Source organism: Theropithecus gelada, chromosome 9 (assembly GCF_003255815.1).
Source record: "Theropithecus gelada isolate Dixy chromosome 9, Tgel_1.0, whole genome shotgun sequence".
In the NCBI taxonomy this organism is placed as follows: Eukaryota; Metazoa; Chordata; class Mammalia; order Primates; family Cercopithecidae; genus Theropithecus; species Theropithecus gelada.
Window position 1 is genome coordinate 55,621,764 of NC_037677.1, and position 14,061 is coordinate 55,635,824.

Below are 14,061 nucleotides of genomic sequence, written 5' to 3' on the forward strand. Positions count from 1 at the left end.
GAAAACACACTCTGGTTGCAGGGTGGAGGATGCTTTGGATTGGAAGACGATAAGATTGGAGGCAGGGAGACCCAGTGGGAAGCTCCTGGAGGCCCCTAGAGAGGTAATGTTGGCCTGGGCAGCACAGAGGCAGATCCCATCTCCACTGGGAGGCAGGCGAGAGGTGGTGGAGAGCAGTGTTATTCAGAGGGCTTGTCTGCAGTGGCATTCGAAGCTTGCACTAGAACCTGAATCCGTGCATTGCTGCCTTCATCGAGTGTCTTATAATACAAATTATAGGCATGTGTGGGTGCACATATAAGCTGAATTAAGTGTGTGTTTAGTGTTGTATTTGCTTTATGCTCTGATGCAACCTCCTTACTCCTTCGTGGACCACCAACAGTTTGTGAACCAGCAACACAGATCTGTGAACCACACTTGGAACATCACTGGTCTCAAGGAGAGAAAACTGAATTCCTCGTGTAAAGCTGCCCTTCTGTATCTGACACAGGCCTTGCTATTCCTTACTTTCTCTAGTGCCCCGAACCACCCCACGGCACCCCTCCAGAAGTTCCCTGTGGCTCTTGGCGGAAGGACAACTGCTGATCAACTTGTCTAAGAGCCAAATTCCCATATAACCAGTCTGTGAAAGGAGGCTGGCCTGAGGGTTCCTCACCACCCGCAGGGAGCCCCAGCGGCCTACAAAGCCCTCCCTAGCCAAGCTTTTCCAGGAACAATGCGATTGCCTTAGGGAAGGCAGAGGGAGAAAATGGTCCTCAAACTCACTCCCTGGAGAGAGGCCAATGCAAACTGTGGGATTAACTCCTGGGGGGCGTCTCAATTCTGAGGCCATTCTAATAGGAAAGAATGAAGGGGCCCCAGTCAGTTCTCCTGAAAGCAAGAGCTGCCCTCAGCCCAGTGAAAAGGGCTGGAGACCCTCAGGGGCTCCCCAGCCTCCAGGACCAGGCTACATTGAGCACTCCCTCCCCACCTGTGCTGAGACTTCAATGTTGGGCTATCCCCTCTCTCCCAGCTCCTTGGAGGCAGTGGCTGTGCAAGTGTTTCCGCGTCTGCACAACCTTCTCATGCCACCATGGCCAATGAGCACCGATGGCTCGTATGTGCCGAGCACTCATCAAACTGCTTCGCATGTATTAGCTCATTTGGTGCTGACCCTCAATACATGCATATCACATCAATTCAGCAAGTAATCTGAATGCATCAGTACTTGGAGGTGTTGGCCTGGTCACTCAGCAGCTTGGTCCAACATCCCTCTGGCAAAGGCCAACATGCAAGAGCGAGCTCCCAGGATAGGAGCCTTCTGATTTGAGCTTAGAAGTACAGGCAGTCAGTTCCCTTAGGGGAAGCCTGTGTCCACACAGGCTTCCCTGGGATATCTCAGTGGCCAATTTATCAGTCACAGAATCTGAGAGAAAGACAGCTTCAGACTTTGGGCCGAATTCCAAGGAGAGCTGGGGTCTGGAGATCTGCAGGAGCATGGGGACAAGATCTCAGACTCTGGGACTCTCAGAGCAGGCTCTGCCAAGGGCATCCAGCCCACGTGCTCGGGGGCAGATGGCAGATCTGAGGTCAAGAAGGGGAAGTAGTGGGTCCAGTGTCACACCAAGGAGGATAGGGATGAGGCTGGCTTTATCCCCGATGCACTGCCTGACAGGGATGAAGCAGCTGACATGGTTCTGCTGAACACACGGGATACAATGAGGCCATGACCTTGAAGAGGACACCAGCTCCTAACTTAGGCCCTTTGCAGTGCTGACCAAGGAGTGGGGCTGGGGAGCTCGCAATCCTTCCTCTAAGCATGACACCGAGAAGTCAGGCCAGGGTCCTGGAAGCCAGTGGAGGGACGCCGGAGGACCAGGCCAGCTAGCTGACCCCACAGCCAGAGCTAAGTCACCCATCCCCAGACCTGGCCTCTGGGCCCCTCCGCCATAGGGGACAGCCCACCCTGGGCTCCTCCACCCTGGCTAGTGGAGCCCTGCCCTCTGTGCAGGCCTCAACTCCAGCTTCATGTTTTATGTAAAGGGAATTGGGGCGCGGGAGGGGTGGGTAGCCAGTAGCAGACCAGAGAGGCAGGAGGGAGGCAGTGAATAAAATTCTTTGTTTAAGGAAGGCGTGAGCTATGCGTCCGCAAGCCCGGGAGAGGCATGTCATTTTGCTGGAAATGCGATTTTCCCTAACAAGTACAGAATTCTACATGACATGTTGAAAAGTGTATCTCTTTGAGAAGCTGCTCTGTATCTCAGAGGCATCGTCAGTACAGAAGCGTGTAATGTGGCAGTTGCCATGGCAACGCCTCGTTTTCCATAGACAGGAAAATCAGAGTGGCTACGTCGATTGAAAGGCCCCAAATAATGTCTCAAGACCAGGCTGAGATCTGGCGAAGGCTTTTGCAGAGGCTGAGGCTCTATTTGGGGGTCTAGGGGCCACTTTATATGTGCTTTGTAGAGAATCCCCAAGATAATGTTCAGTGCCTCCTCCTAATTTGACTGAGTCAATGGGATCTGTCCAATGCCACCCAGAAGGGCAGTGACAGGGCCAGGGTGATAAAGCTCCCACTTTGTGGACAGGTGATGCCTGTGGCTGAGGTGATGTTGGCCCCTGCTCCCCTCCCTCCAGCGACCCCTTCTATCACTGTTTCTACTAAAGAAGTAGTTGTCTTGAAGACAGACATTGCGCTTAGCACCAGACAGTAGCAGCCGAGTCAGAGGCAAACATGTTCCCCGCATCTACCCCCATATGCACCACCCACTCATGTGTGCCTATGGTGCACGTGCTTCCAGTGTGAGCACAGGGACAGACTTACCCAGAGTAGGTGCTCCACCCATGGGTGCAGCTCTAGCTTTCATACTCACACCTGGGCCCCCCAGGTACAGAGGCTACAGCCCCATCACCCCAGGGCCTGGCACAGTGTCTAGCAAGGGTGGATGTGCACAGATGTGACACCCTGAATTCAACACACACATGTGCACACTTACAAGCATGCACACACTGCAGCCAAGGCTCTGCCCCAACCTCCTGCCCCCCTACATTGACAGGCATCAGCATGAAGCAGGGTGGCCTCCTCCCTCAGTATAGTGCCCTGTGGTTTGCAAGGGGCAAGGGCAGGACTCTCAGAGGGAATCGGCCGAATTTGGAACCCAGCAGGAATGAAGCATCCTTCCACTGTGGGTTCCTGAGTCACCAGGGCTGGCTCTGTGCTGCTCCCCTCTCCCACCTGAGGGAGCTCAGGTTCGGGGCTCCCTCCCTTGTGCACTCCACCCTCCGCCTCCCAGGAGGTGACTGGCAGCTAACACAGGGCAGGAACAAGAAAAGCATTCATCCTGCTCCGTCATCTCCAAACACAAGTTAGCGTGGGGGACCGGGGAGTTACAGTGAGGGGAGAGGCGAAGGCCCCCCTCAACTTCCCAGAGGAAAAATTTTATATAACTGTCAGAGATGTAATAGAACTGTCAGAAGTACAGGAAACCAGCTCCACAGATTACAAAAACACATGTCAGGGACCTATTGGTTTAGTGACAGTGTGAAAATCACAATTTTTCTGTCAAGATAGAAAATAGAAACAGAGAAAAACCAGGAGCACCTCAGCATACACCCACTGACAGTGGCTAATGCAGCTCACCATATTTGGGACACCCCCTAGAAGCAAGTCTGAGTGCTCCAGGCTTCCCTGCCCCAGCCCCGGCACTGAGCCACACCAGCCTTCACCTCCCAGGAGAGGCGCCTCGCCCCTTGGATCCCTCTCTCTGAGAAAGTAGAGGCACGGCCCTTCCCACTGCAAGGTCAGCTGCTCCCCAGTGCACCATGGTCACTAGCTGTCCTCCAATGACAGGTCCCAGACAGAGATCGGGTCTCACGGTGGTAAAAGAGCCAGCCTCAATCCCCTTTCATTTAAGGTCAGGAGAAAGCCAGTGTGCCCCAACCCTCCGACTCTGGGCGTGCAGGAGGAGGCCAAGTCTTGAGCAAAACCATGGTGCTGCAAAAGTTGTCCACACATCTCTCAGCTGTGTGGGGGTTCTGTGGCCTGCTCTAGAGAGTCACGGCCCGGCACGGTGGCTCACGCCGGTAATCCCAGCACTTTGGAAGGCTGAGGCAGGAGGATTGCTTGAGTCCAGGAGTCCAAGACCAGCCTGGGCAACATAACAAGACTCGACCTCTTAAAAAAAAAAAAAAAAAAGATAAAAAATTAGCTGGGCATGGTGGTGCACACCTGCCGTCTTTCGTACTCAGGAGGCCAAGCCAGAAGGATAGCTTAGTCCAGGAGGTCAAAGGTCAAAGCTGCAGTGAGCTATGATCGCGACCCTGCACTCCAGCCTGGGTGACAGAGCAAAGCCCTGTCTCTAAAAAAGTAACTAAATAAAAATAAATTTTAAATAAATTTTAAAAATGGAGAGTTGCCTTTTCTCTATACAACTTCGCATCCCAGGTCAGTCAGCCTGACAGCATTTCCCACTGTTTCAACTGGAGTGTGGGTGGAAGTATCCTCCTGCCAACTGGAGCCGAGGTGACAGGTTTTGATTGTCCCTTGGCACATGAACAGTGTCTAGACACCCCAGAAGATTGGGACACACTTTGCCGTCAGACAGACCTGGGTTCCCATCCCAGACCCAAAGTCGATGCACCAAAAGTGGTGCATATCTGAGCCCCTCTCTCCTCCGGCGATCATGGAGACAAGTGCACTTCCCTTTCTCCACCGGGGGGATTTTATGAGATGGAAAGTGTGCGTTCAGGTTTCCAGGAAGTGGTTGCTCCAGCACCTAACCCCTTCCACAGCCATCAACAGGGCCTATCTTCAGAAGTCATGCTGCAGTTTAAAAAGTATTTTGCATCTAGAACTTTGTGGAGACTTTGTTCCCTTGTTGTAAAATGGAAATCACAATTTCACCCTCACACTTTACCCAGAGGCCAGAATGAACCCCCTTCAATTCCTGAAGCACTTCCTGCTTGTGTTAGTCTGGGTCCTACAAGAAGCAGACACCCATATGGGATGCAATGTGTGAGGAATTTATTAGGGAAACGTCCATGTGCGAGAAAATGGAGAGGGGTGAGGAAAGGCTGGGAGAGCTGCCGCCAGATCCCAGAGCAGGTCTGACCATGAGTGAAGAAAAAATGCTATGCAGTCTCAAGAAGGCTTGGCAAGGCCAAATCTAGGGGTCAGGGCACGGCCCTTGTCTACTGGGACACGCCTGTGCACTCAGTCGCTGGCTGGGAGCATAGACACAGCGGTGACATCAGAACGTGGCAGCTGGAGCTCTCATGGGGCTGTGCTCCCACAGTGAGGTCTTCAGGGCACCCCTCATAGCCACCACAGGGTCCCCTCTCATGTGCCATGCTCCTGCCGACAATACTCCTTTCCACTCTTTGCCTGACGAATCCTGGCTTGTCCAGTGAGTCTAGAAGCAGAGGCTCTTTCCTCCAGGCAGCCCACTCTGATCTCTGTCCCTTTTCTCATCGGACATTGACTGCCATGTGCTGCAACTGTGTGGAGACTCCTCCTTTCCGCCACTACATGGTGTGTCCTGCTGTCACTTACCCACTCCCCAACCCCAGCTGGCCCTGGGCCTGGGACTGAGCCAGAGCTCACAAATATGGACCAATGGTAAAGCCAGATAGATGCCCCCAAGGCTGGCAAGGGTGTCTGGATTTGGGAGTGCTGATTCTAGAACCCCTCGTCTGTCCCATTATGAAGCCCTCCAACTCATATTATTAGTCATGGGAAAGGCCTGGGCACCAACTGGTCAGAATGGCAGTAGACATGAGCAGATGTCTGCCCTGCCGCTGCCTCAGCTCACATCCAGGATACTGGGGCCCGTGTACCCCTGTGCCAGGAAATAGACAGGTACTCAGGGTCCCTCTGGATGCTGGTCCAGGAAAGATGGATCCAGGAAGCAGAGTTCCACATCAATAAGCAGGGAGACAGAGTCACCAAGCATCCACTGCAAAAGGGACATCTGAGCTCATCTACCTGATAGTCCCCGCTGGTGTACCCCACTCACTGAGCTGTCAATCGCCTTAACCCTCCTGATCAACAGAGGAGGTTTTGGGGCACCCAGAGTCTCCTAATCTGGTCACTCGTTGCCTGTTGATGCTGTAGGCTTTACGAATTTTATCCTACTGTACGCATGCCATGACCTTATAAAAAGGCCAGGAGGCATTCTAGTCTGAACCCATTATGCGGAGGAGGAAACTAAGGCCCAAGAAGAGAAAGGATACCTATTCAGAAGCATCAGGAATGAGGAAGTCTGGGATCTCATCCCAGAGAGCAGCTGGATCCACCATCCTAGAACATCTCAGCTCTGCTGCTACCCACCTCAGTACCCCGTCAGCTTCAGCTCCATCTGGGCCTCCATCCCCAGAGCAGCTTCCCCTCCTCCCACCAACACTGTGGCCCAAAGATCCCCACATCCCTCCTGACATTCTCTGCAAAGAGTGAGCTCATCTCTCCAGCAGCCACCTCCACCTTCTCTGGTTTCCCATCATGGGAAGGCCTCGTTGGGGAAGGCATCATGCCGGAATGGGATGTTCAGCTAATAAATATGTATGCAGGATTTTTATTACTTAATAGTTGTAAGGTTAATCGTCGTGGTGAACGCCTATATTTAATGTGTCAATGGAGCTGCAAAATGCCAAACTGAATAGCTTTAACACACATTAGTTCTACTTGTGAATCTACAAATAGGAACCTTGTCAGAAAAGTATTCAAACCGAGATCAGTATTGATTGTGGTCCTCGGGAAAGGCACTGGACTGTGACAGTTTAAAATGATAAATGTCTAGAGAATTATTTGCCTGTATTGATAAAAAAGAAGCAGATATAAAGCTGACAGTCTCAGAGGAGGCAGCGCTGGTGAGTGTGGCCAGCACATCCAGCATCGTTAGGGACTTGGAGCTAATCTCCCCTTTGATATGGAGACGATCCCCAAGGGGTCTGGCCCTGCCCTGTGCTGGGGCTTGTAGTAATTGCAAAGGAGGGGGCTCTCTGCGCATGCTCAGTCTGCTCCTGAGTCCCTGCACTGGCCAACCCACTGTAATTTTGGAAGGGAGCCTTCTGCAGAGACCCAAGCGCTTTTCATTCCATTGCTCACCTCCTGCGCAGCAGCCTTCTGAGGCTCACCAAGCAAGACTGAAGTCCTCAACCCAGCCTTAGAACTCTCATCCCAAATAGCACTGTCTCCTTTCCAACCTCACCACTCAAAGCTCACCCCCAGAGTCTCTGCAGCAGCAGGACTGGCGGGTTGCAGCTCCCGTGAACTCCTCCCCGAAGGCTTCACTCACACTCCCTGTCCATCAGAGCTGAGCAAAGCCAACTCATTCTTTAGGACAAATCAACCCCCACATTCTCTTCAGGTCTCTACTCCAATACTACCCCCTCTAGAAGCTTCCCCGGGCTGCCCTAGTTGGAAGAGCATCCCCTCTCACTCTCAGTCTCCTTACCCTGCGATGATATCTTCTGAGCCTGCATCACCACCTGGAATGCATGTTTATATGTTAGTTAAGGTTTGCCCATTTCCCACCCACAGTGTAAGTGCCATGGGGAAGACACTCTATTACATTCATCACCATGAGCAGTGTCTGGCACATGGAAGGTGCTAGATAAGCCTTTGTTGAGTTAATGAATGAATGAATGAATGAATGAGCCCTTCAGGAAGCCTTCCAAACCACTCCCAGCTCAGTGATTACCCATTCCATCCTTCTCTTTAAAATCACTCAGGACCTTTCCTGTCTCTCACCACTCACATCCGTGTTCAAAAACCACCCATGGCTCCCTACTGCCTAAGGACCAGGCTTGAATTCCTGAGCCTGACCTGCAAAACCATACCCCATCTGGGGCCACTCCCAGACTCCACCTCTGCTCCTCTCTTCTGCATCTCAGGCTAGGTTTCTACTGCCCTCCTGCTTCACAGGATCTGGCTACGCTCTCTCTGCATACCATCACAGGACTGAGGCTTCTGTGGACATCCTGCATGACCCAAGTATGGTTTCGTATCATGGTTGGCTGCCAGTTATACAGCCAAGGACCTGTCCTGTCCTGTCCTCACCCTGGGGCCTGGGTGGCACTGCAGAATCCAGTCTATATCTGAGCTCTGCTTATTTCATGGGGACCTTAGTCACAAGCCTAGGGGCAGGCACTCATGTTCACATGTGCTTCTACAAGGGAACATAGTATCCGGGACGGTGCCCAGATACTACTTTAAAATCTCATCTCAGATGGCCTGTTCGTTCCTGAGTTTTCTGCTCTCCCTTTCCGGAGTTTTCTGCTCTCCCTTTCCTGTCCCTTGCCGCTGTGCACCCTTGTTTCACAAGACGCCGGCTGCACAGGGGAAAGCAGAAGGCACCCACGGGATGTCCTGGCTTTTGTTTCCACAGATATAAATCTGTTAGAAGATGTGGAGGCTTTGCAGAGAAAGAAAGCAGGACAGCCAGGCTCTTAGCAAGAAGCAAGGGATCTTGGAAGAAACGTAAATGTGGAAGTATTGCTCCCAGACCAAAAGGAGATTTCCCCAAGCTGAAGGGAGGAGAGTAGTGAAAGCTGTTCCTCGAGAGAGGGACTCTGCCTTCTCTTCTCCTGCTGAGCAACAGCCTACAGCAAAGGCTCCTGGGGAGACCTCTGGGGGCCAGGGCTGGGGACAGCCACAGAAAGGAGCCTTGTGCCTTAGTCAGGTCTGGAAGGCAGCAGAGAGCAGGCTGTGCCCTGAAGGGGCCTTACAGGCAGGGAGAGTGAGGGCCCAGGGGCCTGAGGGGTGATACCCAGAGGACCCTCCCTCTGACTCCTGGGATGAGCCATGCCCAGAGGGGTAATTTGAGAGGCAGGAGGACAACCCCAGAGGAGCCAAGGTGATGAGTTTCCACCAGCCCCACAGAATGGATCGTGGAAGCAGCTGTGGGACAAGTGATTTGTGTCACCAGCTGAGTGAGGGGACTAAGATTCATAACCTCAGCAGCAGGTACTGCTGCCTGTCCCCCCAGTCTACATGCCCTGACAGCAGGTGCTGAGCTTCCTCCTGTCACTTCATACCTGCCCAGGTTGGTGCCAACATGAATAGGTGGGAATTTGCTACATGTGGAGGGCCGACTTTCTGCACTTTGGGAGATGTTTCCTGCCCACTTCCCATCAAGGAGGCATTTGTCACAAGTGGATCCCTAGGAAGAACCATGGAATGAAGATACAGAGCATGGAACTGCTCACTGCCCCAGAGAGGGCTTCTGGGAGGGGCAGCAGCAGGCCCCACACTGCACTCACTCTGGGGCCTTGAGACGAGGCCATGTGGGGAGAAGGAGCCGTCATGGTCCTTCTTCCACGAGAACACCAGGGTCATCCCGTCCTGCTCCACGTGCTCTTGTCTGCTACCACAAGCTTCTCCCTCATGCCTCGAGAAAGATCCTGACATTACCTAGAGCAGAGGGACCCTGAAGAGGCCTTGACACTTCCCAGAGTCAAACCACTCACTGTAGAACTAGAGGTGCCAAGGCCCAGAGAGGGCAAGCTGCTCATCCGACATCACACAGCCGCTTAGCAGATCTGAGACCACAACCAGGTCTCTTGCCTCCCAGGAAGTTACTTCCTCTAGCACCCCACAGTATCTTGCAAGAGTTTGTTTGGGCCTCCATGTAACTGCCAGACCTCCACAGCCACAGCAAGGGTCCTCTAGTTAATGTACCTCCCGAGGGACATGTGGTTTCAGCAGGAGTGATGAGAAGTGGACTGAGAATCAGAGACCTCGCTTCTAGGGTCACCTGTGGCATGTCCCATGCTGGGGCCTCCAGGAGTCTGGAAGGCTGATCTCCTCAAGAAGGAAGGGAGGGTCATGGACTAGGCCAATGTGAGTGGGAGTGGGGGAGGCATGGGTGCACAATAAGAGAAGACTCCAGAATCCACCCCCCTATGGTCCTCCAAGAGGCTTGCTTCCAAGCAACTTGTTTTCAGATGTCTTTCACTGGGGCCTCTGCTTACAGTCATCCCAAAAGGGATTGCACTATTAAAATAAATAGGTGACCCGCCAGCCCCAGCCTGGGCAGACTCTTTCAGAGATTACACTGTGGCTCAGTGGGAGGAACTGCACTTGGGCAAAGGATACCCCAAGAGAGCCTTAGCCTCTGACTCAGCCACTGTCCCAAGGCAAAGTTTGTTTGTTTTTTTTTTTTTTTTTTTTTTGAGACGGAGTCTCGCTCTGTCGCCCAGGCTGGAGTGCAGTGGCGCGATTGACTCACTGCAAGCTCCACCTCCCGGGTTCACGCCATTCTCCTGCCTCAGCCTCCCGAGTAGCTGGGACTACAGGCGCCGCCACCTCGCCCGGCTAATGATTTTTGTATTTTTAGTAGAGACGAGGTTTCACTGTGTTAGCCAGGATGGTCTCGATCTCCTGACCTCGTGATCCGCCCGTCTCGGCCTCCCAAAGTGCTGGGATTACAGGCTTGAGCCACCGCGCCCAGCCCCAAGGCAAAGTTTTGAGAAGGAACTGAAAACCAGCAATCCTTGCAGGCAATGTGTGGACTCAGAAGGGGGCTGCCAGGTGCTCTGTGAGACCGCGGTGGTGCTGCCTGGGAAGAGAGCTACCATCATCTTTTCTTTAAAAGGTCACATCCAGGGCCCTCAGCCTGGCTTGAAATAGCTGCCCCTTCTGCAGAGCAGGCCAGGAGCTGCTGCCAAGGAGAATAGGCTGGGCTGGAGTCCAACAGAGACCAGAGAGACACATCTGGCCAGCATAGCCTGGGTGTGCAGGGAGCACTAGGGGAGTAGTGTTTCTGAGATTCGGGGATGACCAGATTGGAAAAGCCACCAGGCCTGCCCTCACCTTTCCCCAGGCCTGGGCTGACACAGATAGAAGGTCAGACAGAAAAAACATTTCTTTTCTTTCTTTCTTTCTTTCTTTCTTTTTTTTTTAATGTATACCTTGGTTGAAGACTCACAGACACCAGCACTGAACCTCACACAGGGAGCACTCCATAAGCCAGACTCCAGGTATCAGGAGGCATCTAAAAGGTGATGAAAAGGAGGAGGTGTGGAAAAACTCCAGAGTTTAGAAGGGACAGCAGTGGACCCTCCAAACAAGGGGAAATGCTTTCAGCAGCTTCTCTCCCTGGACTGTCAATGACCAGGATCACTTCAGAATATAGGGGCGCAAAATTTTCAAAGACCCAAAGGTGAGGAAAGAGGGGAGCCTTGGAGCTTGAAGCGCCTGGCGAATGAGGCAGCGGATACAGTGAGCCTTACAGTCTTGAGAGCCTGAGACCCCCGACCCCAGGGGAAGACGGAGAGACTGCAGGAGGACCAGAGACAAATCACAGGGAGTTTTCAAGAGGCTGGGGAGCAAGAGGTCAGCAACAGAGAGGCTGCAGCAGCCTCCACCAACAGCTCAGGCAGTTGACGGATGCCAGAAGGAGATGGATGACCAGCCTCCATGTGGATCGGAGCCGGAGGGCTGCGCACCCCGCTCAGAGATGACAGCCAAGGAGGGCGGAGGACCCAGAAGAAAACAGCTCTGCTGGTTCAACACAGGGAGGACAGCCATCCCCCCTGCCTGGGGCATTCCCAATGACTTGGAGCCCCAGTGGGCCTGGGGAGGTGGGCTGTGGGCAGTTGGCCCCTGGTCACTGCTTTGCAAGAGCCATTCTTGCCCCTCTGCGTCTGACTCCGTGGCATCCTCACACTCCCTCAAGTCGCTCTCCCTGTCTGCACAGATGCGACTGTTTTTCTGGAGATATCAAATTCAGCACAATAAAGCTAGTTATGAAACAGACACTTGTTAAAGGACGTAGCAAAATCTGGTTTTCCAAACCTAGTACCTTTACCATACAAACACGAGAGACTCTAAGTGATCTTGGAGCCCAGTGGTGGTCCAGTGCTTCTGGTAGCAGAAAACTGTTCTTCATGTATAACCTTCCTTAGAAAACTGAATGTAGGACCAATGAAAGAAAAGCCACTGTGGTTGGGGTAAAGGAAGTGGGTCTCACCCCTGCCTACCCGCTTTCCTCTCCCCATCCCTGCCAGTGAGCCCCAGGGTTCCACAAATCAGAGTTTGGAAACTGACGGATTTGTCCAATCCCCTAATTTTACAAATAGAAAAATGGGATCACAGAGAGAAAAGGGCACTTGTTCGAGACCACACAGTACTCCAGAATTTGGGACCTAGAACACAGTAAGAAGGAACAGTCCTGGTCATTATTTTTCTAGTATCAGAAAACCATGGCGCATGCAGTGTGTGAACAGAGGTCACAGGAGTCCCTAAACAGTCTCAGGCAAAGCTCCTTCCCCTTGGAGAAGCTGCACACCCTCCAGTAAAGAGAAATCCTCTTATTGCTGCAGAAACTGCTCTTCTCCTTCCTGGACTGCCTTCTTGGGTCTTTCCCTCCCTTTGTTTTCAACAGTCAGAGCAGATGCAGCCCCACACAGTTCCCCGACGCAGGGCCTGGAGCCCTCACTCCCTGCCTCTAATTACCCTGTGATAGATGTTGGCGTTGCTGCTAAAGGTATCTGCGTTCAGCCTTTATGGTCATTTTCCAACAGCCCAGACCTTTTAAACTCTCTTGTGGGAGCAGGTTAAGATGATTATGCAGATGGATGGACCCCGGTGCAACATTATGTCAGCGATGGAGATGTAGGAGCTGCAAATGGGCCATGATTACCACCAAGAGGAGGCTGCTGCAGCCACTGCAAGCCGAAGGGAAGTGCACAAGATCCCTGGGCTCTAAGAGCAGCCTCACACACAACACACACTCACACACACTCCTCCTCAGCCTCTCTAGTTAGCTGTCTGGCTACAGTCAGACTCTGTTCCCATGGAAACGTGAAATGTCAACCATGGCTATTGGGATGCCAGGAAGACACAGGTCTCCTGGAAAGAGAAGCAGCCAGAACCCAGGAAGGTCCTGCTCTCCAGCTGGCTTGATGGGGCTGGGGAGAACCAAGTCAGATGCAGAGCTGGACCCCAAAGGACAGCACAAAGAGCAGTTCTGGGGACCAGCAGGCTCCGGTCAATCGTTAGACAAGGGCGAGGTTACACACCATGGTGTTGATGCTTCAGTCCTGGGCACCTCCTAGAAATGGGCTATGCATTGGGCTCTGTGCTTCCTAGCAGACAAAGCAGAGAGGAAGACACAGTCTCATTCAGCCTGGTTTCCATAGATAAAAAGGAACTCTCCATAATCGGCCCTCCTTTTCCTGGTTCTAAAGGTGAGAAAAATGTCTCCCAGCAATTTCCTTGGCACTCTTCCTCCTGCAATAGGCACAATAACTAGCTACTTAAGGGCTGATTCTCCCAACATCCGGCCTTCAGCACAAGCCCATGGTACCATACCTAAGTGGAGTTGGGCGGTGAGGCAATGCTACCTGGAACAGAACACATGGCAAGGTAGGCGATGGTCTGACTTTAAATGAAGGAAAGGCGCAGGCTCTTCTGGGAGATGGATGGGCAGTACAACCTTCTGGTAACCCTCCAGAAACAGAGGGACTCCTTCAGACTGCAGAGTTTATGGTTGTCATCTTGGAAGGGAACCAGCAGGGCAAACATCCTGTGTTCCAAGCAGTGGGTGTGGGTGATGTGTGTGGAGCACCTGGAGAAAACAGGTCCTAAATGCAAGACTTACAGCAGCAGGAGCATTGAACACATGATTGCTCCAGGCTCACCCTGGCCTTGGTCTTTGTAACTAATCTTAAGACCACTTGTGAATGGGGTTGACGTTCCATGCTGAAGGACCATGTCTGAGCTAGAGACCCGGGGCTGGGTTGAGCCTGGGCCTGAGAAGGAACAGCCATGGGAAGCCAGGGGGCAGTGATGGGGGAACAAGGACAGGGTGGCAAGCCAGGAGGCAGTGATGGGGGAACAAGGACAGGGTGGCAAGCCAGGAGGCAGTGATGGGGGAACCAGGACAGGGTGGGAAGCCAGTGGGCAGTGATGGGGGAACCAGGACAGGGTGGGAAGCCAGGAGGCAGTGATGGGGGAACCAGGACAGGGTGGGAAGCTAGTGGGCAGTGACGGGGGGAACCAGGACAGGGTGGGAAGCCAGGAGGCAGTGACAGGGGAACCAGGACAGGGTGGGAAGCCGGAGGCAGTGATGGGGGAACCAG

At 53.0% G+C, this 14,061-nt stretch overlaps 1 long non-coding RNA gene and 1 other non-coding gene across 2 annotated transcripts in view; both read right to left on the bottom strand.

Annotated features, from left to right (window-relative positions):
* The window catches only part of LOC112631806, a 134,150-nt gene that overhangs the window by 21,273 nt on the left and 98,816 nt on the right, over positions 1–14,061 (bottom strand). The window lies entirely within an intron of this gene.
* On the bottom strand, positions 10,996–11,113 carry LOC112632255. The gene has a single exon (XR_003121320.1). It is a non-coding gene; the product is annotated as a small nucleolar RNA SNORA71 (small nucleolar RNA).